This window comes from Bos grunniens, chromosome 24 (genome assembly GCF_055505025.1).
Source record: "Bos grunniens cultivar Pamir isolate PY7600 chromosome 24, Bosgru_T2T1.0, whole genome shotgun sequence".
NCBI lineage: Eukaryota > Metazoa > Chordata > Mammalia > Artiodactyla > Bovidae > Bos > Bos grunniens.
This window is the reverse complement of record NC_141188.1, coordinates 15019954-15047869: the sequence shown is the minus strand read 5'-3', so window position 1 is coordinate 15047869 and position 27916 is coordinate 15019954.

The following is a 27916-nucleotide window of genomic DNA, read 5'->3' as shown; positions in this document are numbered from 1 at the left end:
CCACTCCATTGTTCTTGCCTGGAGAATCCCAGGGACGGGGGAGCCTAGTGGGCTTCCGTCTATGGGGTCGCACAGAGTCGGACACGACTGAAGCGACTTAGCAGCAGCAGCAGCAAGGTATAGTGCTGAAGGCAAACAGTGTTTGAAGACAGTTAGGTCATGCAGTTGGACAAGAAGAAAGACTCAGGCTGTAGAAGACTGACAACTCCTTACTCAATACTTTATGACAGGCTCTGGCTGTTCACTATCTATGTACATAGAACATAGATAGAACATAGAACACTATCTACTTACATAGTACTATGTGTGTATTTCTATGTACATAGAAGATAGCTGTTAGCCTCCCAGTTTCTATAGTCTGTCTTTTCCTTTTAGAACTAGAACCTCTAAATTTTAGCTCAATATGTGGCTTCCTAAAATAAAGATAAGATTTGCAGATTTCCTTGCACTTAGGTGCAGCCATTTATATAAGTTTTGGACAATGGATGTGAGCAAATTCACCTGTTAAATTTACAGGTCATGCCCTTAATAGAGAGTGGGCATGACTTCTACGTCCTCTTGTTCCCCTTTCCTGTGGGCTGAATGAGGTGTGATGATGAGTTCTCTTGGATGATGAGGACAAGGCAGAACCCTAGAAATAGCAGAGCCACAGGAGTCCCCAACTCAGTAGTGTCACAGTGCTAGGCCTGGATTAACAGACTTACATGTAAAAGAGAAATGTATTAATCTTTGACTTAGTGACTGCTGCCAAGAAGTCTATATTTTGATGTGTTCTTACTAAAGACCTCTTGGTTACTTGAGTAACTTAGAGAAAACTGTTTCAATATGCATGCATAGCATGAATTCTGATTACATTTTCTTGTGAAGAATTTGACTTTTTTCTTGGCCTCAGACATAATCCATTCTGCATGAAGGATGTCAGCCTCATGGCTCCATCTATATTTTTACCTTATTCATGTTGATAGTGAAGTAAGGTACCACAAATATAGAACTTGCTGCTCCAAAGTGTTGCGTGTCACTGCTGTAGTTGCTGGAGGGATATAGTTGCTTATTTGACAATCTTCACTTCAGAAGTTCTTTTGAAATTGAATATTAAAACACAGAAGTACAGAACATCTTTACAAGGGTTATCATGTCTCTACTTTGAACTTTCTAAAGACCAGAAGAAGAGAAGTATTCATCACAAATGGGACACAAAGTCTTGTCCTCTGTTGAGTTTCATGATTTAATTTCTCTGACTTCATTCACCAAATAACTGATGGGTAAAACAAAACCTGTGGTGGATTCATTTTGATATTTGGCAAAACTAACACAATTATGTAAAGTTTAAAAATAAAATAAAATTAAAAAAAAAAAAAAAAGGTGTGAGCATTAAAGTCAGAGAAGTTACAGGGCTGGATTTCTTAAGGGAACGAATACTTCTCAAAAGTCAGGTAGTGTTAACTCCTGCTTGGTTTCTTCTGCTTCTGCCACCCTCCAATTCCAGAGACATTTCTTACTGAGGCAAAGGATTAGCAACTTTGCAACAGTGTCTTTCCAGGTCAACAGGGGAAAATTTAATAACAGACCTGGACTCTGAAAGAGAGAAGTCTGGTCTCACTCAGCCATGCTGTCTGAAAGGGCAGTTTATGGGTTATCAAATCTTATCAGAACCAAGACCAATTGCTATTAAAAGATAGCTTAATATTTAAAAATGAATCAAAATTTCCAGAGCAAAACATTTTTTATTCCCACTTTCTTTCACCGGACTAACAAATACACTTCTGTTTCTGCTTATTCCTTGATGTTTCTTCCTTTTCTATCTTCCACCATTTCTTCTTTTATGATTATAAGGGTTATTATAATGTGCTATGTGGCATCTAGATTCAATAACCCAAGAATGTCGTGGGGGTAGAGGAGGTAGGGAGCATGTTCAGGGAGCTGCTATATTTTCTGCCTCAGAAAGAGCCCTGCTCAGTCTCCACACCAACAAGGCACCCAGCAAAGATTCAGTGACATAAAAGTATATTAAACAGATTTACTAATTTATGTCCATGGGATTTGTAAATTTCACTGTAATGTATTCTGAAAACTTTGCATTCTTTCAACAAGATATATTGAATCTCAGGCCCTGGGCTGTGATTGATCCTAATACAAGAATAATATATTAGACTGTCACATAGAATCTGACAGGCTTTTATTATGGATTTTAAAAGGTTAGTCTCCTGGGTGAAAATCCCTAAAGGTCATTCCTGGAAAATAATTTACACTTTGAAATTGGATGTGATATAGAGAGCTATTTCCACTTACAGTGTAGGCAATATTAAATACAAAGTGTTGGCTATAACTGTCTGCTTCAAGGTGTGGGGTGTTTGGAGGAAACCACCCCAACCCAAGGTCATGAGATTCATTCTCAAGTGAGAGACATTGATTTCCTTATTCCTGATCTATTGCTTTGGAATTCTTATAACCTAAGCCAGCTTACTCCAAATAAATATCTTTGGAACCAAGAGGATTGCAGAGTAGTATTGATATGCCATGTCACCATAGGCATCTCTTTGATAAATTAGGATGTCAGCGGAACTCTTAGATTTTCCCCATCTTTCCACCCAATGTCTTCTTCTCTCAAGTCTTTATCAGATGGCCAAATCTTAGAAATTTCTGCAAAAGATACTGGTAATAACATAATTCTGACCGCTAACAGAGGTTTAATCAATGTCTTGAGGATTAAGTGCCCCAAACCTCAAAGGAATAAAACTGTAATGACTGAATAAAAGCCTCTTTGGTTAATGTTTTGAGAGAGAAATCAGGACTAGGGCCCCATAAATCAAATTGTTGACAGGCTTACATCTTACCTGGCTGCACTATTTCTTCCCCTGGGGTAAATAAAACAAAACACTGATAGCAGATCAAGAGTGCCAGCTGCATGCAGGGACAGCATACGTGTTAAAGTATACTTAGATTGCTATCCTGGGCCTTTTCTCTGACTAGCTGAGTTACTTTAGAAATAATACTTCCTTGTTGATTCAAAGTGGAAGTTAGAATGTGTGAATTCAAATCTAGCACTTCAGAATGATCTCTTTTCTTTTGGTGTTCTATGCATTCAGGGAAATAAGTTCGAGAATGAGAATGATAGTGTACATAAAAACCTTTGTGAACTTTCCCTAGTGTAAACTACTCCATGTGAGAGAAAAAGATGTCTTATTCAAGGATAGTTACAAGGAGATATTCCCCACAGCACACCTGAGGTGGTGACATTCTCACTCGGTACTTTTGGCAGAGCTGATTCTAACTTTGTTCACTGGTTATGGCTTTGTGGAACTGCTATAAAGTGTCATTCTTTACAACAGATGACAGTGCAGCTATATGACAAAATTATCCTGTTTTATTTGGGCATCACCCAAATTTTAGGAAGGTGAAATGGAATGATTTGGAACAAATTAGATATTCCCTCTTCCACTCCACTAGGTTCAAAGTTATTAAAACAAATTTCTTTGTTGGAAAGTATACTTATCTAAAGTCATAGAATACTATAAGGAAGCTTTTCAAATTATATTTTGTCAACTTCAGTAAGAGAAAACTGACACAAATCTAAGCAGCAATAATATTGTTTAGCCTAAAAGGGGCAGGGTGCCAGAGTCTACGACGAGCGTTACCACTTTTAAGGTGTAAATGAAACCAGGCTTTTCCTCTGTTGGATGATATAAGAGGTAATGGTAAGATCCTTTCTGGACCAAAAGAATTTATGAGTCACAGGATGTTAAGATTGCAAAGCTATGATTGACTTTCAATCATAAGATATTGGTATGATATTACACACATGGAAATAAACCAAGAACACAGCTGGACACATTCAATTTTAACTTCCAGTATCATTGTTGTTATTGTATATCAACAAGATTTCCCTGTGCACATTTCATCCTTTGTACTTACCATAATATTTTATCATTATTTACTTCTGTGTCTTTCTCCTTACCTGACTGCAGATCCCTGAAGGTAGGAACTGATATTGAATAAGATTTTTTTAACATTCTATGCTGATGTAAATTTGGGTATTGGACATAAACAAATAAAGCAAGTTTTATTTTGCATATGGAAATTTTCATCTGGAGGTATTTTTCTCCTTTCAGTGAAAGATAGCAGTCATGATAATAAACCTAATACTCCAGGTTCAAATAGTAAGGAGATTTCCCCCCAAAACTATCTCAAATCAAAGTATCACTGGATACTGGTAAATGTGACTGGGACATCTCCCGAGATAGGTTCATAAAATACCACCCCAATCTCCTTGTAGCATGTGTTTCCTGAAGTTAACTGCTTCATTTGCTGGATTCCCTGGAGCTCAGATTGTTGTGATCTGATTCAGTCAAGTAGGTGTACCTGAATGAAACCTGGAAGGTATATGTAGACATCAGGATATAATGATATGCAATTTTTGTGTAAAATATATTGGTGGAATCTCTTGTTGTTGTTGTTTGTTTTGCAGCAGTTATAATGCAGATTCTAATGTTTTAGCTGTTGAGCAGTAGATGGCTCTATCTGTAGGATTTTCATCGAACACCTCTGTGGTGTGGATGCATATCTTTTTTTATTAAATTAAAGTAAGAATAGATTCTGTAAGAACACTGACTCACAGAATAATTGGGAGCAGAAGTAGTTACAGAACACAGATTGAAAAGAAAAGGCAGTCTGGAATGGGCTCTTTGATTTGGGTGGGGAAGGATCCATTTACTGTTATAGTGAGGGCACTAGGATTATCTGTGCCATCCAGTGCAAACTGTTATATTGATGTCATCATTTGTGGCCATTTCATTTCATCAGAGATGAAATAATGATTTGGATAGGCTGAAATAACCCTGTAATAGAACATTATAGAGAGCAGAGTTATAATGGAAAATACTGTCTACTTCTAACTACATTAGAGAATAAAGGCATTGAAATGTCCTGCTTAAAAAAATCTCTTATGGTTCCAAGGCTGATGTGTGCAAAAACAGTTATAGGATCTTATCATGTGTGTTTCTGAATTAAAACATGGATTAAATTCACAACTTACTTTAGATCATCAGATAAAAGATGAGACATTGTTTGGTGAAGAGTTGTACCCAGAAGGACTGGAATTGGAACATTTGAGAGAATTTGAACAACACCAACTCCTCTAAATACACTAACATATCAGAAATATTCTGTCTTTCCTGTGAGATGAGGCCAACTGTGATGCTTGAAGAGATTGTGATGATTTCAACAAAAAGTATGCCCGGTCTCCTCCTGCCCCACTGGATTGTTCCATGTGGTATCTGGAGTTAGATCCCAGTATGTTCTTGGGCATTAATTAAAAATCTAACCTAAGTGTTGACTTATACATTTCCACAGTCTATATCTACAAAAAACTCTTGGAATAAACATATAGGAATTGGTTCCAAGGATGCTAGACCAGGGAAAGAGTGACATACTTTAGATCAAGTTGAATTTGTCAGTTTTGGTGTAATTACAAGAGAGTATGGATTTGATGTACTAGGACAAACTAACTCAAGTAGCAGAAAGTAGATTTAATTATTTTCATGGATTGTTAACTAAAACTAGATACAGGAGTAACCTAAGCCAAAAGAAGTGAAGATACCAGAAATGTCTTACTGCTAAGTTACTTCAGTCATGTCCGACTCTGTACGACCCCATAGATGGCAGCCCACCAGGCTCCCCCGTCCCTGGGATTCTCCAGGCAAGAACACTGGAGTGGGTTGCCATTTCCTTCTCCAATGCATGAAAGTGAAAAGTGAAAGTGAAGTCCCTCAGTCGTGTCCGACCCTCAGCGACCCCATGGACTGCAGCCTACCAGGCTCCTCCATCCATGGGATTTTCCAGGCAGGAAATGTCTTAGTTTAATGTATTTCAAGGAATCCAAATTCAATTCAACCAAGGAATGCAGAGTTCCAAAGAATAGCAAGGAGAGATAAGAAAACTTTCTTTGGTGATCAATGGAAAGAAATAGAGGAAAACAAGAGAATGGGAAAGACTAGAGATCTCTTCAAGAAAATTAGAAATACCAAGGGAATATTTCATGTAAAAATGGGCACAATAAAGAACAGAAACATTATGGACCTAACAGAAGCAGAAGATATTAAGAAGAGGTGACACCAATACACAGAAAAACTGTATAAAAAAAGATCACCATAACCCAGATAACTATGATGGTGTGATCACTCACCTAGACCCAGGCATCCTGGAATGTGAAATCAAGTGGGCCTTAGGAGGAATCAGTATGAACAAAGCTAGTGGAGGTGATGAAATTCCAGCTGAGCTATTTCAAATCCTACAGTGATGGTATGAAAGTGCTGCACTCAGTTCAGTTCAGTTCAGTCACTCAGTCATGTCTGACTCTTCACGACCCCATGGACTGCAGCACGCCAGGCCTCCCTGTCCATCACCAGCTCCCGGACTTTACCCAAATTCATGCCCACAGAGTCAGTGATACCATCCAACCATCTCATCCTCTGTCATCCTCTTCTCCTCCTGCTTTCAATCTTTCCCAGCATCAGGGTCTTTTCCAATGAGTCAGTTCTTCACATCAGATGGCCAAAGTATTGGATTTTCAGCTTCAGCATCAGTCCTTCCAATGAATATTTAGGACTGATTTCCTTTAGGATGGACTGGTTGGATCTCCTTGCAATCCAAGGGACTCTCAAGAGTCTTCTCCAACACCACAGTTCAAAATTATCAATTCTTTGGTGCTCAGCTTTCTTTACAGTCCAACTCTCACATCCATACATGACTTATGGAAAAACCATAACTTTGACGAGATGAATTTTTGTTGGCAAAGTAATGTCTCTGCTTTTTAATATGCTGTCTAGGTTGGTCGTAACTTTCCTTCCAAGGAGCAAGTGTCTTTTAATTTCATGACTGCATTCACCATCTGCAGTGATTCTGGAGCCACGCAAAATAAAGTCTGTCACTGTTTCAATTATTTCCCCATATATTTTCCATAAAGCGATGGGACTGAATGTCGTGATCTTAGTTTTCTGAATGCTGAGTTTTAAGCCAACTTTTTCATTCTCTTCTTTCACTTTGATCAAGAGGATCTTTAGTTCTTCTTTGCTTTCTGCCATAGGGGTGGTATCATCTGCATATCTGAAGTTATTGCTATTTCTCCTTGCAATCTTGATGCCAGATTGTGTTTGATCCAGCCTGGCATTTCTCAAGATGTACTCTGCATACAAGTTAAATAAACAGGGTGACAATATACAGCTTTGATGTACTCCTATCACAATTTGGAACCAGTCTGTTGTTCCATGTCTATTTCTAACTGTTGCTTCTTGTGCTACACACAAGTTTCTCAAGAGGCAGGTAAGGTGGTCCAATATTCCCATCTCTTTAAGAATTTTTCACAGTTTGTTGTCATCCAGTCAAAAGCTTTGTTGTATTCAATGAAGCAGGAGTAGATGTTTTTCTGGAACTCTCTTGTTTTTTATATGATCTACTGGATGTTGGCAATTTGATCTCTGGTTCCTCTCCTTTTCTAAATCCAGCTTAAACATCTGGAAGTTCATAGTTCACATACTGTTGAAGCCTGGCTTGGAGAATTTTAACCATTACTTTTCTAGCATGTGCTGCTGCTGCTGCTGCTAAGTCGCTTCAGTCGTGTCCAACTCTGTGCAACCCCATAGACAGCAGCTCACCAGGCTCCGCTCTCCCTGGGATTCTCCAGGCAAGAACACTGGAGTGGGTTGCCATTTCCTTCTCGAAGGCATGAAAGTGAAAAGTGAAAGTAAAGTCACTCAGTTGTGTCTGACTCTTAGTGACTGCATGGACTGCAGCCTACCAGGCTCTTCCATCCATGGGATTTTCCAGACAAGAGTTCTGGAGTGGGTTTCCATTGTGTGTGAGATGAGTGCAATTGTGTGGTAGTTTGAACATTCTTGGGCTTCCCTGGTAGCTCAGCGGTTAAAGTGTCTGTCTGCAATGCTGGAGACCCGGGTTCGATCCCCGGGTTGGGGAGATCCCCCAGAGAAGGAAATGGCAACCCACTCCAGTATTCTTGCCTGGAGAATCCCATGGACAGAGGAGCCTGATGGGCTATAGTCCACAGGATTGCAAAGAGTCGGACGGGACTGAGCGACTTCACTTTCACTTTGAACATTCTTTGTATTGTCTTTCTTTGCGATTGGAATGAAAACTGATTTTTCCAGTCCTGTGGCCACTGCTGGGTTTTCCAAATTTGCTGGCATATTGAGTGCAGCACTTTCACAGAATCATCTTTTAGGGTGAAATAGCTCAACTGGAATTCCATCACTTCACTAGCTTTGTTTGTTGTGATGCTTCATAAGGCCCTCTAGACTTTGCATTCCAGGATGTCTGGCTCTAGGTGAGTGATCACACCATCGTGGTTATCTGGGTCATGAAGATCTTTTTTTGTACAGTTCTTCTGTGTATTCTTGCCACTTCTTCTTAATATCTTCTGCTTCTGTTAGGTCCATACCATTTCTGTCCTTTATTGTGCCCATCTTTGCATGAAATATTCCCTTGGTATCTCTAATTTTCTTGAAGAGATCTCCAGTCTTTCCCATTCTGTTGTTTTCCTCTATTTCTTTCCATTGGTCACTGAGATAGGCTTTCTTATCTCTTCTTGCTGTTCTTTGGAACTCTTCATTCAAATGGGTATATCTTTCCTTTTATCCTTTGCTTTTTGCTTCTTTTCTTTTCTCAGCTATTTGTAAGCCCTCCTCAGACAATCATTTTACCTTTTCACATTTCTTTTTCTTGGGGATGATCTTAATAACTGCCTCCTATACAATGTCATGAACCTCCATCCATAGTTCTTCAGGCACTCTGTCAAATATGCAAGCAAATTAGGAAAACTCAGCAGTGACCACAGGACTGGAACAGGTCAATTTTCATTTGAATCCAAAAGAAAGGCAATGCCAATAAATGTTCAAACTACTGCACAATTGCACTCATCTCACATGCTAGCAAAGTAATGCTCAAAAGTCTCCATGCCAGGCTTCAACAGTACATGAACTAACTTCCAGATGTTCAAGCTGGTTTTAGAAAAGACAGAGGAACCAGAGGTCAAATTGCCAACATCTGTTGGATCATAGAAAAAGCAAGAGAGTTCCAGAAAAGCATCTACTTCTGCTTCATTGACTCTACCAAAACCATTGACTGTGGATTGGAGCAAACTGTGGAAAATTTTTCAAGAGATGGGAATACAGACCAACTAACCTGCCTCCTGAGAAATTTGTATGCAGGTCAAGAAGCAACAGTTAGAGCTGGAATGGAACAACAGACTGGTTCCAAATTGGGAAAGGAGTAAGTCAAAGCTATATATTGTCACCCTGTTTATTTAAGTTATATGCAGAGTACATCATGTGAAATGCTGGGCTGGATGGATCACAGTCTGGAATGAAGATTGCCAGGAGAAATATAAATAACCTCAAATATGCAGATGACACCACCCTTGTGGCAGAAAGCAAAGAAAAACTAAAGAGCCTCTTGATGTAAGTGAAAGAGGAGAGTGAAATTGTTGGCTTAAAACTCAACATTCAGAAAACTAAGATCATGGCATCCAGTCTCATCATTTCATGGAAAATTAATGGGGAAATAAGGAAAACAGTAACAAACTTTATTTTGGGGGGCTCCAAAATTACTGTAGATAGTGATTGCAGGAATGGAATTAAAAAATTATTGCTCCTTGGAAGAAAAACTATGATCCACTTAGCATATTAAAACGCAGAGACATTACTTTGCCAACAAAGTTGCATCTAGTCCAGGTTATGATTTTTCCAGTAGTCATGTATGGATGTGAGAGCTGGACTATAAAGAAAACTGAGCATCAGAAAATTGATGCTTTTGAACTGTGTTGTTGGAGATGACTCTTGAGAATCCCTTGGCCTGCAAGGAGATCCAACCAGTCAATCCTTAAGGAAATCAGTCCTGAATATTCATTGGAAGGACTGATGCTGAAGCTGAAACTCCAATACTTTGGCCACCTTGATGCAAAGAACTGGCTCATTGACAAAGACCCTGATGCTTGGAAAGATTGAAGGTGGAACGATAAGGGGATGACAGAGGATGAGATGGTTGGATTGCATCTCCGACTTGATGAGTTTGACCAAGCTCCTGGAGTTGGTGATGGACAGGCAGGGAAGTCTGGGGTTCTGTGGTCCATGGGGTTGCAAAGAGCTGGACATGACTGAGTGACTAAACTGAACAGAACTGAACCAAATAAATCCAAAAGCTTAAGAAAACATGAGATATTTAGAGTAGCTTTATCATGTATAATTAGTCATTCTTCCAAAACATGTTCTGCAAGCAGCCTAAATGTTGTTCCCTATTGATAAGGGAATACCCAAGACCTTAGAGAGCACTTCACTGGTTGTGTCTAGACTATAAGTGGAAATTCAACCATTTAGATGGATTCTGATTTCAATGAGAATTCTGGATACTCAGAAGAGCAGAGGCATGTATGAGTTATTAATACACAGAAGCAAGATTACCATTGAAAGCATCAGGGCATAACTGGTAATCAGAATAATTTGATCTACTTGGAATTTTGATAATGGCTAATTAATCATGTGTTTCCTAGAACTGAAACAGATGGACTTTCTACTTGATCTGTACACCTGAAAGCAATAACTCAGGATTAATAAATAGAAGGCTGATTTGAATCAACACTGTAGACAATTGATTCCAGCAACTCAGAAACATGACCTAACACCATGTGAGGAAGAGGGAAGTTTGCATGCTTAAAGAAGTTTCTTGTATATAACTTTCCAAGTATTTACTTTAAATTTCCTCTTGTACTCTGCTTAGTCACCCAGTCATTTCCTCTTCATGACCCATGGATTGTAGCCTGCCAAGCTCCTCTGTCCATGCAGATTCTCCAGGCAAGAATAGTGGAGTTGGTTGGGATAGACCTTTTACAAATTCAAAGCTAATTATGCCTTGACTAGGAAATGCCTACTATTTGGAATTATTGAACATTGATTCTATGAAAACACTACTCCCCAGTAACTCTGAATGGTACTGTGGGCCAGAGGCTAGAGTTGAGACTTAGGAATATCAGGTGGTAAAGAGAACTTAGGCTAGACATTATCTAGGCTCAGTGGCTCCACAAACCCAGTGTGTCAGAAGAGCCTTGCTACCCTTCATCCCACTTTGTCACTGCTTCATCTTGTTCCTCATGAATCAGTAGCTTGTCTTCAGATCAAGCAACTTTTTCCCTCAGAAGTTGCCAGTCTAATTTCATCATCCTCATTCTTTCCCTTTGCTCTTGTTACCTTTTGTTGCCTTGATTTCTGACTTTAATTTACATCAAAAATTCCAGAATTCAGGGGATTAGGGAACCGAAGGAAGTTGCAAGGAAATGTTAAGCAGATGAAATCTGAATGATAAGATTATGAAACTATAGAAAGTAATAATCTTTATTCTGGGACAATAGTCTTTCAAATATCTGAAGGCAACCTTCATTTTCCTCTCTGAGACTTCTTTTATCAGACTGAAATACCTCAGTATATCTAGAGAGTCTTTGTAAGGTCAAGTTTTACTTTATTTCTATTAATCTATTACTCCTTTTGTGGGTGGGCACCCATTTTTTAATGTGAATAAAGTTACCAAATATGCTACCATCAGATGGAAAAAAAAGATGATCCTTTGCCTGTTCTAATCTCTATATTTTTATTGAGTGTCCAGCTTTATCTATCTTTTCTTCTCTATTTTTAAAAATAACATTTTTATCTCTCTATTTCATCCAGCTGAAACCTCTAATGCCTTTTTACCTATACCTTCCTTTAGCATTCTTGAGTGGTTTTGAATTCCTGCTGCCCAACTAATATTGTTATCATCCATAGTTTTGCTTTAACCTATGGGATATACATGGAGAAGGCAATAGCACCCCACTCCAGTACTCTTGCCTGGAAAATCCATAGACAGAGGAGCCGGGCAGGCTGCAGTCCACGGGGTCGCTAAGAGTTGGACACGACTGAGCGACTTCGCTTTCACTTTTCTCTTTCATGCATTGGAGAAGGAAATGGCAACCCACTCCCGTATTCTTGCCTGGAGAATCCCAGGGACGGCGGAGCCTGGTGGGCTGCCATCTATGGGGTCACACAGAGTCGGACATGACTGAAGCGACCTAGCATAGCATAGGATATACATCATGAGAAACACTGGACTGGAAGAAACACAAGCTGGAATCAAGATTGCCGGGAGAAATATCAATAACCTCAGATATGCAGATGACACCACCCTTATGGCAGAAAGTGAAGAGGAACTCAAAAGCCTCTGGATGAAAGTGAAAGTGGAGAGTGAAAATGTTGGCTAAAAGCTCAACATTCAGAAAATGAAGATCATGGCATCCGGTCCCATCACTTCATGGGAAATAGATGGAGAAACAGTGGAAACAGTGTCAGACTTTATTTTTCTGGGCCCCAAAATCACTGCAGATGGTGACTGCAGCCATGAAATTAAAAGACGCTTACTCCTTGGAAGGAAAGTTATGACCAACCTAGATAGCATATTCAAAAGCAGAGACATTACTTTGCCAACAAAGGTCCATCTAGTCAAGGCTATGGTTTTTCCTGTGGTCATGTATGGATGTGAGAGTTGGACTGTGAAGAAGGCTGAGCACCGAAGAATTGATGCTTTTGAACTGTGGTGTTGGAGAAGACTCTTGAGAGTCCCTTGGACTGCAAGGAGATCCAACCAGTCCATTCTGAAGGAGATCAGCCCTGGGATTTCTTTGGAAGGAATCATGCTAAAGCTGAAACTCCAGTAGTTTGGCCACCTCATGCAAAGAGTTAACTCATTGGAAAAGACTCTGATGCTGGGAGGGATTGGGGGCAGGAGGAGAAGGGGATGACAGAGGATGAGATGGCTGGATGGCATCACTGACTCGACAGACGTGAGTCTGAGTGAACTCCGGGAGTTGGTGATAGACAGGGAGGCCTGGCATGCTGCGATTCATGGAGTCACAAAGAGTTGGACACGAATGAACGCCTGAACTGAACTGAACTGATGAGGTATACTCTTTATCACAATAAGTGATTCTTCCTACTTTGACCCCTCCTCCAGATTCAGAATTATACTATGACTACTGGTTTACAAGCCTGAATGTAGATCAATCTACTACCCATATTATGTTTTGCTTCTCTTCAGTCTGCACTCTCTCTGCAATCTTGCTTTATACTATATCATGGTACTAACATATACTTATTTTAATTTTCTTGAGAAGACATTTAGTTCCTCATGATCCTGTCTGAACACTGTAAAAGAGAAGCCTCTGCCTTTTCACCCCATGACTTTCAGAGAGTTATTTAGACATTTTGACAACTATTATGTTGGTTGTGTGTTTCATTTATTTTCTCCTTTGACTTAGGTACAATTCCATAGAGCATTTGAGACCCTTGCATAAATGGTCCAGAGTTTAAGTTTTCACTAACTTTGACAAATGTCTCATATTTTCCCTTCCTTATCTGGCCCAGAGCTAATCTGCTTCCCCTTTTGCTGGAACATGGGGAACCTTGGCATTCTGTAGGCTGACAAGGTGAGACACAAGTGAATACAATTTGATGCAGGTATTAGATGCAGTGAGCCTCACTAGTTGTACACTTGCCCAGAGAAGTCTGGTCCTAAATGCTCGGCCAGCTGCTGCTTTTCAGTCCCATGGCTGTACACTGGCTGCCCCAGGCTGGCAGTAGGCCTAGCAGAGCATGACTGTCATGGAGATCTCAAGACATAATTCAGAGGAAAAGCCCAGCAAACATTTAGCAGAAGACACTTTAAATGCAGACTTTCCCAACACCATAAAGCTGTGAACATAGCAGAAAACTAACAAATACATATTGGAGGTCAGACAGGAGGCATTATTCTTTTGGAAAATTACCAAAATGTTGAATTATAGTCATCTTATTTCCAAAAAAGGAGTGAACAGAGCAAATGATGATTTATTTTGCAACATTATAAATTGAAAACCCTCATGTTGTGGAATCTGTGATTCACAGCTCCTTAATGTTATAATATCACCTCTAAAAAGGGAGACTATAAAATAATTGGACCAGCTAAACAAACTTGCCAGAATTTTTCAAATTTTCCAAATGTTCCAAAATTTTTACCGCAGAAGACTATTCAACTATTTTAGAAACCATTGCTTAACATGTTGAACACATAGTAAAATCAAAGCAAAACAAAATGAAACAAATTTAGCAGGCATCACTCTATTTAAGTCTTCTGTATCCATTAATAAGCTTACCAATTAAGGCACCTCTCAAGTTAGCCTCAAGTCACCTTCTGTCTCTTACTATTCACTAAGCAGTTTCAGCACAGTGAAGTTAACTCTAGAACTGTACAAAATGTAGAAGCAAAACCTAGCTCTGCCTCGTACTTTTCCATGGCCTTAGAAAAAGTGTCTCATATATTCAGTCTCAGTTCTCACATCTATTAAACTCGGATACTGATATTTTCCTGTTTCACCATTACAAGTATTAAATTAGATAATATGTAATACATGTGGATTGACACAGCTGCCCCTTAACAAGTGCTAGGGTCAACTTTTCTTTGGCATTCCTCATACAAATTTCTTACTTCTATCATACTTATTGGTCCTAGTGTTTACAATATTCACCCAATTTCTCTCTGTCAACCAGATTCTTATCAATTTTCAAAGATTAAGTTAGACTTGCTACATCCTTTTTGTCTTGCAATGTTTCCATATATCTTTTATCTCTGCCCAGAAAGGTCTTTATATTTCTTCAGGACTTGGAAGACTAATCATTTGTTTGCCCTTTACTGATTCATGTAGCTAAGTAAAAACAAAATTCCTTTCTCCCACGAAGATTGTAAATTATTCAAGAGAAATATATCCCTCATATATATTTATATTGGCTGTCCTCTCCAGTAAGCTATCACACCTATGAGGAGACGGTGCAGTATAGAAGAAAGAGCAAAAAATCTGGCATGCAACAGCTAAATGATTTCTAGCTACAAAGTCTCTAAGATAAATAGACAGGCAGACATATAGATAAATAAATGTTCTGCTTTCCCTATTAAGGACATATCTGTATGTTAAGTGCAGACATGCAGTTTTCTTTATGTGTATAGGTCAGATTGAATATAGAAGGCTATAGATAAATCAAAAAGTTTTTGTAAAAGTCAAAAATGAACCAAGAATAGGAAGTACTAGTTGCACTATTAGTCCTTCAGAATAAGTGAGATGATGTTTAATATGATGAATCGGCGAAGAATTCCAAGGAAAGAACTGACTGTAGAAATTATCTCTTAAATCCCTTGGGTAGATATCATCCTCTCCTGCCCTCATTCTCTTATTTAAGTCCACACCCTAAAAAAATGTTCTAAATCTGTTTACTTTTCTCCATTTCCATCCACCATTCTAAATGAAACCACTCTCTCAATCACCAGAATTATTACTGTGTAATCTCTTGTCTGATCTTTCTATTTCTATTCATTTCCCCTTAGAATCCATTTTTAGTAGAATCAGAGTAACTTTATAAATCAAATTGTGTAACTACCCTAATACAACCCCTTTGAAATATAGCACTTTAATCCCCCTCTTTTTTTTTTTTTTTAAACCAAGAGGTAGTACTGAATATCAATGACTGGCACATACTTCTCTGATAGAAAAGGTCAGTGCTCATGATTTAAGAAATGTCCAGGGGGACAGTAGGAGGCTACTTAATACTGTGTTTTGCAAAAAAAAATTAAATGAAATTCTAGACGCTCAACATGGAGGAAATTTTTGGTTTAACATAGTTCATATGTGAATAGTGATCAAACCAGAACGCAAAGAGAATTCCACAAGCAGCCCTTCAACTTGGCTCTCCCATCTCAACTCCTTTCCTTTATTCCCAATTAAGCCTTCAATTGTGACTAGAAAGGAAGAAGCTGAGCATTTATGTAAGAAAAAAAAAATACACTATCATGAAACTTCCAGGTTAATATGTATTGCTTTAACTAGCTTATGTAAAGCTTTGTTCGTTTACCAGTAGAAAAATAAACTGTGAGAACTAAGACCTTTTGGTCTTTTGAGCTTATAAAATGCTTTTATTTAAGCTTAACTGACCCCTAATAACATGCTTATTGTATCGGTTGGGACTGTGTGGACATTTGTATCTCCCTCCACTTTCCAAACATGTTAAATCTTTCCTTGACAGAAATCCAAAGTTCTTAGAAGCTCAGTGACCCAGCAATTGTACCAGCTACATTTCTAAGCCTTAATGCCATTCACATTTAGAAATTACCCCTGTTCTAGCCATAAACTGACACTTGAAATATCAACACTTAATGTTTTATGTATACATTATAATAAATAATGAGAAGAAAATACTAGCACAAACCTTCATTTCAAAGAAGCTGACTTAAAGAATGAGGAAAAAAATGGAAGCGCTATATTTGGATATAGAAAAGAGAGTTTCTTAACGAACGGTGACCACAAGAAAATGCAAGAGGGATAAGAATATTTTTTTTTTTTTGCTTTGAAGGAATCTGCTGTTTCAAAAAGAAAGAACGTCTATAAAACAAGACAGAGTGGTATCAAATGCTAGAGTTTTTTTTTTTTTTTTTTTTAAGCCTTCAAATGCTCTAGAATTTTACAGTTGCTGGGAATCATATTTGTAGAAAAACACTAAGGTAGGAACTCCAATACTTTGGCCACCTGATGTGAAGAACTGACTCATTTGAAAATATCCTGATGCTGGAAAAGATTGAAAGCAGGAGGAGAAGGGGATGGCAGAGGATGAGATGGTTGAATGGTATCACCGACTCAATGGACATGAGTTTGAGTAAACTCCAGGAGTTGAATGGACAGGGAAGCCTGGCGTGCTGCAGTCCATGGGGGCACAAAGAGTCAGACACAACTGAGAGACTGAACTGAACTGAACTGAAGGTAGGAACAAAGTTACTGTGTGTTAGTCGCTCAGTCGTCTCCGACTGTCTGCAACCCCATGGATTATAGCCCACAAGGCTCCTCAGTCCATGGAATTCTCCAAGGAAGAATATTGGAGTAGATTGCCATTTCCTTTTCCAGGGGATCTTTCAGACCCAGGGATTGAACCTGAGTCTCCTGCATTGCAGGCAGATTCTTTACTATCTGAGCCACAAGGGAAGCCCTTAATGTTACTGTAGTGTAGTATTAAATGTACCAGCCCATCTCTCTACAAGAAGAGACAAGGAGAGGTACAAATATGGCCCCTACAGCAATGGTCCCAGGCTCCTAAGAGGATCACACAATTCCTTTCCACTATTTGTGTATAAAAGTATCCTTCCTGAAAAATGTTGATTTGGAAGATGCATGCAATCATCTGATTTTTTTAAAAATCGCAAATATTTTTCATTTTCAGTAGCTTTTTAAAAAATGAATATCAGCTGAAAATTCTTCTTGGCCTATCTCCATCAATTTTACTTGCTGTATCTCTGATAGGAATCCAAGATGTGGTATGAAAGAAAATTTGACCTAGTTATATAATCTTCTTGTCTTTATGCCCCTTGGTCAGAAAAATAAGGAATTTATACCAGATAATATCTAAATTCCCTTCACAATCAATATTTCTTCTTTTAAAATCTCATGTATTTTAAAATCTCATTCTGCAAATGCCGTAAAGTTTTTGCAGTTTTTTTTTAATCCATTGATGTATTTTGTGATTATAGATATTCTCAACCTTCTCTGTCTCTTAGGCAGAAAATTCTGAAAGATCCAGAAGATACCAACTGTGGTAATAATCTAACCACTCAGAGTTCAAAATAATGGTAAGGCATAACTCTAAATTCAAAATGACTTTGTCTTTTAAATGAATAAGATAGGCTCCATCAATTTATCTATTTATCCATCTGACATACATAGATATATCTTATGATTCTTACTTGTTGATCAACATTTTTAAAACTCCGAAGAAATTTGTCATTAAATATTTGGCTCCCCATCCAGTTTTCTAGTCATCTGTCTTCTTAACCATTTCCCATACTTTTCAGCACATATGTTCATTTCACTAAAATTTCCCTTTCAGTTGATGACATCATGCATGATCTACCAGTCTTTCAAGCTAGAAACCTTGTCGTTTGCTTTGGTCACTTTATTTCTTGTTAAATTGCCATCAGATTCTACTGATTTTAGATCAAATCATCATTAGCGAAATCCTCTATAGTCAGAAGTAAATTCCACTGCTAAATAGTTCCAGACTTTGCTAAATTACTTAACTTAGTGCCCTGGCTTCCTTATCTCTAAAATAGGGATGGCTGTAGTACCTTTTCCTTTAGATTATGATGAGGAAAAGATGAGATAATGCAATAATAGAGTTAGCAATTTCCCTGGCATGTATTAAGGTAAATGCTAGCTGTGATTATATTATCATCATTTGCTGGGCTATTTAAAATACCTTCCTTTATCATCTCCTTGGGATCAATGTTTGGAATGCAACTGTTCTTCCTGAGAGAAACCAGAATTATCCCTGTAAAATCAGATTCTAATTGGCTACTATGATTTAAAAACCTCCCCATTATGAAAAGAACAAAGTCTCGACTCCTCACAAAGCTGTGTACACTAATGGGAATTATTGATACTATATAACAGCCTTAGTCAGATAATAACCAACTTTGCACCATAGATGATGCTAAGATGGGCACATGACAGGCAAGACCCATGGTCTGTAAGGAGCCTACATCCTGTGCTCTGACTGCCTTGAATCCTAACATGCTCTCTTGCCTCTGCTTTCAGCTCAAGCCTCCTTCTGTTTGGAACATTCACTTGCCTCCTTTGTATGTCTAGTGAATGTGAGCTCTTCCTTATAATAAGTTCCAACTACTCCATCCTTCCTTCTTTCCACCTATTCAGGTAGCCTCTTAATTGTGAAGCCTTTCCTGTGATCAAAGTGTATGGAGCCTTTGCTTATTAATGTTCCCACAGCACTTTATGTATGTTTCTAATATGACACTGAACACACTAAAGTGTTCTTGGTTGGTTATTTATGTATATACTCGCCTTCCTCCATTCAACATTATAAGGTCACTGAGAACAGTGGGGTGGAAGTTGGGAGGAGACAGATTTAGGATAAATACTGCCCCAGGTGTTTTACTTATCAGATTAGATCAGATCAGTCGCTCAGTCCTGTCCAACTCTTTGTGACCCCATGAATCGCAGCATGCCAGTCCTCCCTGTCCATCACCAACTCCCGGAGTTCACCCAGACTCACATCCATCGAGTCAGTGATGCCATCCAGCCATCTCATCCTCTGTTGTCCCCTTCTCCTCCTGTCCCCAATCTCTCCCACTATCAGGGTCTTTTCCAATGAATCAACTCTTCCCGTGAGGTGGCCAAAGTACTGGAGTGTCAGCTTTAGCATCATTCCTTCCAAAGAAATCCCAGGGCTGATCTCCTTCAGAATGGACTGGTTGGATCTCCTTGCAGTCCAAGGGACTCTCAAGAGTCTCCTCCAGCACCACAGTTCAAAAGCATCAATTCTTCGGTGCTCAGACTTCTTCACAGTACAACTCTCACGTCCATACATGACCACAGGAAAAACCATAACCTTGACTAGACAAACCTTTGTTGGCAAAGTTATGTCTCTGCTTTTGAATATGCTATCTAGGTTGGTCATAACTTTCCTTCCAAGGAGTAAGCATCTTTTAATTTCTTGGCTGCAGCCACCATCTCCAGTGATTTTGGAGCCCAGAAAAATAAAGTCTGACACTGTTTCCCCATCCATTTCCCATGAAGTGGTGGGACTGGATGCCATGATCTTCATTTTCTGAATGTTGAGCTTTAAGCCAACTGTTTTACTCTCCACTTACACTTTCATCCAGAGGCTTTTGAGTTCCTCTTCACTTTCTGCCATAAGGGTGGTGTCATCTGCATATCTGAGGTTATTGATATTTCTCCCAGCAATCTTGATTCCAGCTTGTGTTTCTTCCAGTCCAGCGTTTCTCATGATGTACTCTGCATAGAAGTTAAATAAACAGAGTGACAATATACAGCCTAGACGAACTCCTTTTCCCTATTTGGAACCAGTCTGTCGTTCCATGTCCAGTTCTAACTGTTGCTTCCTGACCTGCATACAAATTTCTCAAGAGGCAGATCAGGTGGTCTGGTATTCCCATCTCTTGAAGAATTTTCCACAGTTTATTGTGATCCACACAGTCAAAGGCTTTGGCATAGTCAATAAAGCAGAAATAGATGTTTTTCTGGAACTTTCTTGTTTTTTCGATGATCCAGCGGATGTTGGCAATTTAATCTCTGGTTCCTCTGCCTTTTCTAAAACCAGCTTGAACATCAGGAAGTTTACAGTTCACATGTTGCTGAAGCCTGGCTTGGAGAATTTTGAGCATTACTTTACTATATATTTTTTTACTTATATTTACATTTAATCCTTCCAATGGCTGTAAGGATTCATGAGCCTGAGGAACTTTAGGAGGTAAAGTTACTTGTTACAATTATGCACTATAAAAATGGAACATAACTTTCAATTGAGGTTGATTATTTTTTCAAAATCACTGAATGTACTAAACATGTAAGTATAACTGCCTTTTTTTGTAATACTGAAAATTTTATTATTTCTCCAATGACACTTTTTACAGAAATAGAAAAAAAAAATTTGGGTGAAATCACAGAAGACTCTGAACTTCAAGTGCAATCCTGAGAAATAAGAACTGGAGGCATCCTGTGTCCAGATTTAAAACTACATTACAAAGTTATAGTCATCAAAACAGTATGGCACTGGCATTAAAAAAAAGACACACAGATTAATTGGAGAAAATCAAGAGCTCAGAGTTAAGAGTATTTAAATAAGAAAGGATAGTTTGCAATAAATGATGTTGGGAAAACTGAATAGAAATGTCTTTTGAATGATTCACATGTCTATTATTTCTGCCAAGAATTAGATCTTTTATCCTGATGACAAAAACCTGTGCTTAGAGCAACCCCTCTGCACCAGGCAACCTTTTTCAATATCATCCCCAGAGGTCCAACATTGCATATATTGTGGCTCTGAATTGTTTTGGGGGAAGAATTAGAGCTCTTTTATCATTAACCTCTTTAACCAGAGAAGCTATACTTTTGTTTGTCTTATAGACTGAAGTTCCTTGGGGTTTAAAAATAAACTATATAGTTTAAAATGTTTAAACTGTTGATCTACTCAATCTTTAAAGCTTTAAACCTCATAATATTCCCCAGTCTTTCACCACAAGCCACTCACAAATAAACAGTTCAGTATTTTAATTTAGTTCAAATTTAATTTGTCATGCCAAAATATTGTTAAAAGTATAGAAGATCAAAGTGTTGCAGATGAAGAACTTTTCCAAATTACAGTTTCATGGCAAGTTGGCCTTCGAGCTCTGAAAATGAGGCTCAGCAGGGCTGAGAGGAAGAAAACTCATTCACCCAGATCCCAATTTTGATTTGGCAGACAACTGCATCTCAAACCCCACGGCTTTCTCCCAGGTGGGGCCACAACTGATGGAGAAGATACACTCTCTGGATTTTTTTTTTTTTTTCACTCTTTTTGCCATGGAAAGTCTTTCTCCTTATTATGCATATACAATTTCCCATTATTGATCTGAGGCTTAGCTTGGAAAGGAATTTATTCCTGTCTATGGGGTTGAGCCTCCCTGAGGACAATATTTTTAGGAAAGGTCACCTGCTGATACCCTACCAAGAAGATAGTTCTTCAGGCCAAAATGTGTTCATCCCATCCTCAGGGGCAGAGACATTGAAGTTAAACATTACAGATGTCAAGAGAGGGCAGCGAGTATGTTGAACTTTCAAAAGAACTTTGGATAGGAATGAAAATTCTGTGTATGGTGACAGACTATATTTTCTTAGCAAAAGGAGATTTTAAGGACAAAAGTAAAAGGAAATTTGGGACTTCGCTGGTAGTCCAGTGACTAAGAATTCACGTTGCAATACAGGGGATGCGGATTAAATCCCCTGGTTGGGGAAATAAGATCCCACATACCACAGCACAACTAAACCCCATGTACCACAGCTACTGAGCCTGTACACCACAAATACTGAGACAATGTGCTGCAACTAAGACCCACACCCAGTGCAGCCAAACGAATATTTTTTAAAAAAGAAAAAAAAAATGGAATTGAAACTTCCCAGCTTCAATAATCCAACCCTGTCTTACATGTCCAGACTTATTTTTCTTAATGTATATCCTCATCTCTGATATTTTCTCTGAGAGTCTGTATGTTTCATTTGTATTTGAGTGCTTCCACCCCTCCAACATTTCTACCAATAAGCTAAAGATTCAATAGATATTTGTGCCTTAATTTTGTTGGTGGTGTTGTTTTGTTTTGCATTTGCTTCTAGAGACAAGGCTTTTGATTTATTCTACTTTTAAATATCTGCCTTCTTCAAGTCTTTCCTCTATTATTAATATTACTGTTTATGGTTTAAGTAAGTAAGTAAAGTCGCTCAGTCTTGTCTGACTCTTTGCGACCCCGTGGAAGGTAGCCTACCAGGCTCCTCTGTCCATGGGATTTTCCAGGCAAGAGTACTGGAGTGGGTTGCCATTTCCATCTCCAGTTTATGCTTTAATGTGAGTGTTTATGAAGTGATATGGTCTAGAAGAGATGGGACTACACAGTTCATGAAATTTATACTGTAGGACTCACTGATTCCCCAAGTTGAAAATATAGATGATAATGTGCAATTGCTTGTTTGTTCCAGAGAACTGGCAGTTCATACACTTTCCTTGTCAAAAGTCGAGGAGGCAGTTATTATTTTTCTATCTACCTGAGATGATGAATGAATAAACTCTCACATATTTGAGAAAAAAAAAAAAAAGCTATTTGCCCTTTATTAATCAGGTGCGGACTTTGTTCTTTTTTATGGCTGCATACTCTTCCATTGTGCATGTATACCACAGTTTCTTTATTCATTTATCCATTAATATGTTGTTTCCATATCTTGGCTATTATAAATAATGATGCAAAGAACATGGGGGTGCATGTATCCTTATATCTTTTCAAGTTAGTGTTGTTATTTTTGTTTTCTTCAAATAAATACTCAGAAGTGGAATTGCTAGATCATATAGTAGTTTAGTCTTAATTATTTGAGGAACCTCCATATTGTTTCCATAGTAACTGCATCAATTATACTTCCATCAACAGTACACAAGAGTTCTTTTTTGTCTATATCTTAACCAATACTTGTTATCTCTTATCTTTTTGATATTAACCATTCTAACAGCTGCTGCTGCTGCTGCTAAGTTGCTTCAGTCATGTCCGACTCTGTGCAACCCCATAGATGGCAGCCCACCAGGCTCCCCCATCCCTGGGATTCTCCAAGCAGGAATACTGGAGGGGTTTGCCATTTCCTTCTCCAATGTATGAAAGTGAAAAGTGAAAGAGAAGTCATTCAGTTGTGTCTGACTCTTAGCGACCCCATGGACTGCAGCCTACCAGGTTCCTCTGTCCATGGGATTTTCCAGGCAAGAGTACTGGAGTGGGTTGCCATTGCATTCTAACAGGTGTGAGGTGATATCTCATTGTGGTATGATTTGCATTTCTCTGATGATTAACAGTGTAGACCATCTTTTCTTGTACCTTCTCACCATCTATATATCTTCTTTAGAAAATGACTATTCAGATATTGTTGTTTGTTGCTGCTGTTTAGATGCTCAGTTGTGTCCAAGTCTCTTGTGACCCCATGGACTATAGCCCACAAAGTTCATCTGTCCATGGGATTTCTGCACATTTTAAAATGAGATTGTTTGGTTTTTGCTTTTGAATTGCATGAGTTCTTTGTATATTTTGGATATTAACTTATTATCAGATATATGAAAATTCTTCTATTCAGTAGGTTGTCTTTTCATTTTGTTGATGGTTTTCTTTGCTTTCTTTGCTTTTCAAGCTTTTCAGTTTGATGAAGACCTGCTTGTTTATTTTTGTGTTTTTTTGCATATTTTTGCATATTTAAGCTGATTTTCTAATGATAGAGATGGTTAAATGTCTGTTAAGGAAGGCTCAGTCTCTTTCCCAGTTCTTTTTAAATCAATACCTTAAATTTAACTGAGTAATTAAAATTTTCCCAAAAGGGCCAAAATAGAGAAGGGTATAGTAATAAATCTGAACCAAACTTGGTTCCAACAATAAATATTCAGAGAAAGTCTCCATAGATAAGGACTTTGAGGAGAATTTAGCATGTACTCAGAATGATTGGTGCTGCCAGCAGGATTTATGTTCTTGGCAGAAAGCATGAGAACAATGATGGGAATCTAGTTCCAAGAAAATGAGAGCACATTTAGGGCCTCACAGTAAATACATATGCAGGGTGATGTGACAGAGACACCAATGTTAGGACTGAGGTATAGTTATCTTGTTAGGAGTTCCCACATACTCACTACTTCTTAATATGCTGGCATTGTATAAAGAAAGAAAAATAGTGCTAAGTCATTTCCGACTCTCACAATCCCATGAACTGTAGCCCACCAGGCTACTCTGTCCATGGGATTCTCCAGGCAAGAATACTGGAGAGGCTTGCCATTTCCTTCTCCAGGGGATCTTCCTGACCCAGGAGTTGAACCCAGGTCTCCAGCATTGCAGGCAGATGCTTTACCAACTGAGCTACGCAGGACTAGAGAATACACTGTAAAGTGATATATTCAATCCCATAGAAAAGACAAAGATTACTATTTAACTTTGATTAAACCAGCATTTCCCAGACTAACCTTTAGCTATAGATGCTGTGTGCATGTGTGTGTGTATGAATATGCACGAGCTATATTAACAGCTCATAAAATTAGTATGAATCTGAGTACATTTTGGAAATGTTGACCTAGAAGTTCTGTGTTTTACATATTTTGTGGCCTGGACCTAAACTCTAACCCCTTAAGGGGGTCTGAAAGGCTTCAGCTATGGAGATCACAGTGCTCAAGGGACAAAAAACTTGTTACGTAACTTGAGTTAAAGTTCATATACAGGAATCAAGGTCTTGGCATATACTGAGAAGATATGAATAAGGGAATTAAAAGGTGATGGAAAGAAGGGAATTTTTTCTATTAGTAGACTGAGTGGGTATAGCTAGTAATAGTTGGATGTTATAGGAAAGAGGAAATACAACTTTGAGTATGGAATCATGAGTATAAAATTGTACCAAAGGATGATACACTTGTAATACCGCATAGAATGGACTGGAGGAACAGGAGGTGGAAGACTGACAGAAGAATGATGTATTATTGCACTAGTTAAGCATGAGATGATATTGGTCTGAACTTGGGTGATCATATTGTGATTGGTGATTACAAATTGTATAAATTATGAATAGTAAGCTAAAGGGAATAGTTAAAAATCTCCCTTCCAATAGATATATCATTAAAATAATTTAAAGTTTTATTCTTACTTTGCTTACCACAAAGAGCCAAACTGTAAGGGGTTCTCCCACATTTAGAGATTGGGAAAATTAGGAGAGACCAGCAGAGGAAATTGAGGAGTAGCCAATACAGTGCCAACATGAAGTAAACCAAGAGAGAGTGATGTCTTAGGAACTAAGTGCTTCTACAAAGAAATGAAGTATTGTGACAAATGCTACAGAGAAGTTATGTAAGATGAGAACTGAAGATGAAATTTAGCAACATGAAGATCATTGGAGAGGTTCACAGGACCTATTTCTATGAAGGGATGGGGACGAAAATCAGACTAAGGATGGTTCAAGAGAATATCAAGAAGATGAAATAAAGTAAAATATAGACATCCCTTCCAATGAGTTTTACTAAAAGAGAGAAGAGAATTCAGGCATTAAAAAAGAGATATAGGGTTAGGAGAAGGTTTTATAAAACGGTGTCTTATTGAGATTGTTGAATTACTGGTGGAGACCATCCAGTAGAGGGGTAAATATTATTGATAGAGTAATGAGAGGGGTGATTTCAGGAGCCTCATCCCTGAGCATCTGACTTCACCTAAGATAAGAAACACAGACAGTTTGTTCACTGTTTCCTCAAGGCAGAATGCATGGGCACAGGTGTAATTTCAGACGTGTAATTTCAAGGTGGGTACATGTGGAAGTTCTTTTCTCATTGATTGGTTTTTTGTTTGTTTGTTTGTTTTCCACAGTGAAATAGTCAAGAGCTGAGATTGTGGTGTGGAAGTGATATTAATGAGGTATTAGAAGAAAGAAAATATGTTAAATGATTATTTAGGAAAATCAGTAAATTCCCAACTTTACTAGACTCTTCTTTTGATCCTTTAGGCATCTCAGCATAGTGTGCAATATCTTGCTAGCCCATAGAAAACCTCCTCTTTTTGTCTTTGGCTACTAAACTGTAAGGATTAACTTTCTCTATGGAACTTCCTGGGTGGTGCAGTAAAGAACCCACCTGTCAATGCAGGTAGATGTAAGAGATGCAGGTTCCATCCCCGAGTTGGGAAGATCCCCTCTAGGAGGGCTCCAAAACCACTCAAGTATTCTTTCTTGGTGAATCCCATGGACAGAGAAGCCTGGCAGGTTGCATTCCATAGGGCTGCAAAGAGTCAGACAAGACTGAAGCGATGGCACACATGCACACACATCAGTCTATATATGGGCTAGACTGAGAGATGTGGATACACTGGATATGTTAGTGATTCAGTTTCCTTTCAAAATGATTTTATCTAAGTAGTGAAGATGAGGCAGAAGGTTGGCCAAAAAATTCCTTTGGATTTTTCCATTACATGTTACAAAAAACTTAAACAGAATTTTTTTTGCCAAGTATTTTCAATACTTTTACGTATCATGTAAACTGGCTCCCAGGGAGCTGCCTACCTGGTTCACTCCTTGAGTGAGATCTGATACAAATGAATGCTCATAGTGAGAAATGTTGGACATAGCATATCAGAGACGTTAAAGTTGGAAGTTGCAGTGAGACAGGACTTCCCTGGAGGCTCAGATGGTAAAATTCCACCTGAAGTGAAGAAGACCTGGGTTTGACTCCTGGGTTGGGAAGATCCTCTGCAGGAGGGGATGGCAACCCACTCCAGTATTCTTGCCTGGAGAATCCCCATGGACAGAGGAGCCTGCTGGGCTACAGTCCATGGGGTTGCAAAGAATCAGACATGACTGAGCAACTAAGCACACACATGCACACACACACACACCATGAGCACACACACATACACACAGCAGTGAGACAGGAATCAAAAGATATGGATTCTGGCCTGGCCCCTGTTACTGCTCACCTTTTTATCTACAACTTGTGAGCAAATGACTTATTCTTATGGGAAACTCTGTCTTATCTAGAGTTGAATTAGATAATCTTTAATAGAAGTCTAAATTCTAAAATAGCTAATTTTATTATCAATCATGGGTATATTACCTAAGGAGATTACCTAAAGAAAGAGGAACTATAACTAAGTGTGGAACAATATTACTTATAATCTATCTTGACACAAATGTTGAGATCATCTCATCAGGATGTTTGCTCAGGACACCTATGACATACTAGCTCATTTATCAGATCCAGATTCTTCAGGTAGCCTTCAGGTAGCAATGGCCATTCCACTTTGAGATCTATCAGAAATGGGAAAGAGAAAAACCACCTCTGTACCTATGTTATTCTTTCCCAGAAGGACAGTTTTAATCTTATATTCTTGGTCTTTGCCAGACAGAGCACTCTCTTGTTTCTCTGACTGTCCATGGAACAATGTGTGATCAAGTACATACACATTCACACACACACATACACTTACACATCTGTCTCCTATACATCTGCCCCTGTGCACTAAGTGTACCTTTCAGAGGTACTTGAATCATTACTATGTTACATTGTAATGAATTAGACTGAATTTATTAGAATTCATAATGTTCCTCTTTAAGAATTTTCCAGTTTGTTGTCAATGCTAAAGGAAATCTATCCTGAATATTCACTGGAAGGACTAATGGTGAAGCTGAAGCTCCAGTCATCATCAGATGGGAAGAATCGATGCATTGGAAAAGACCCTGATGCTGGGAAAGACTGAGAAGGAGGTG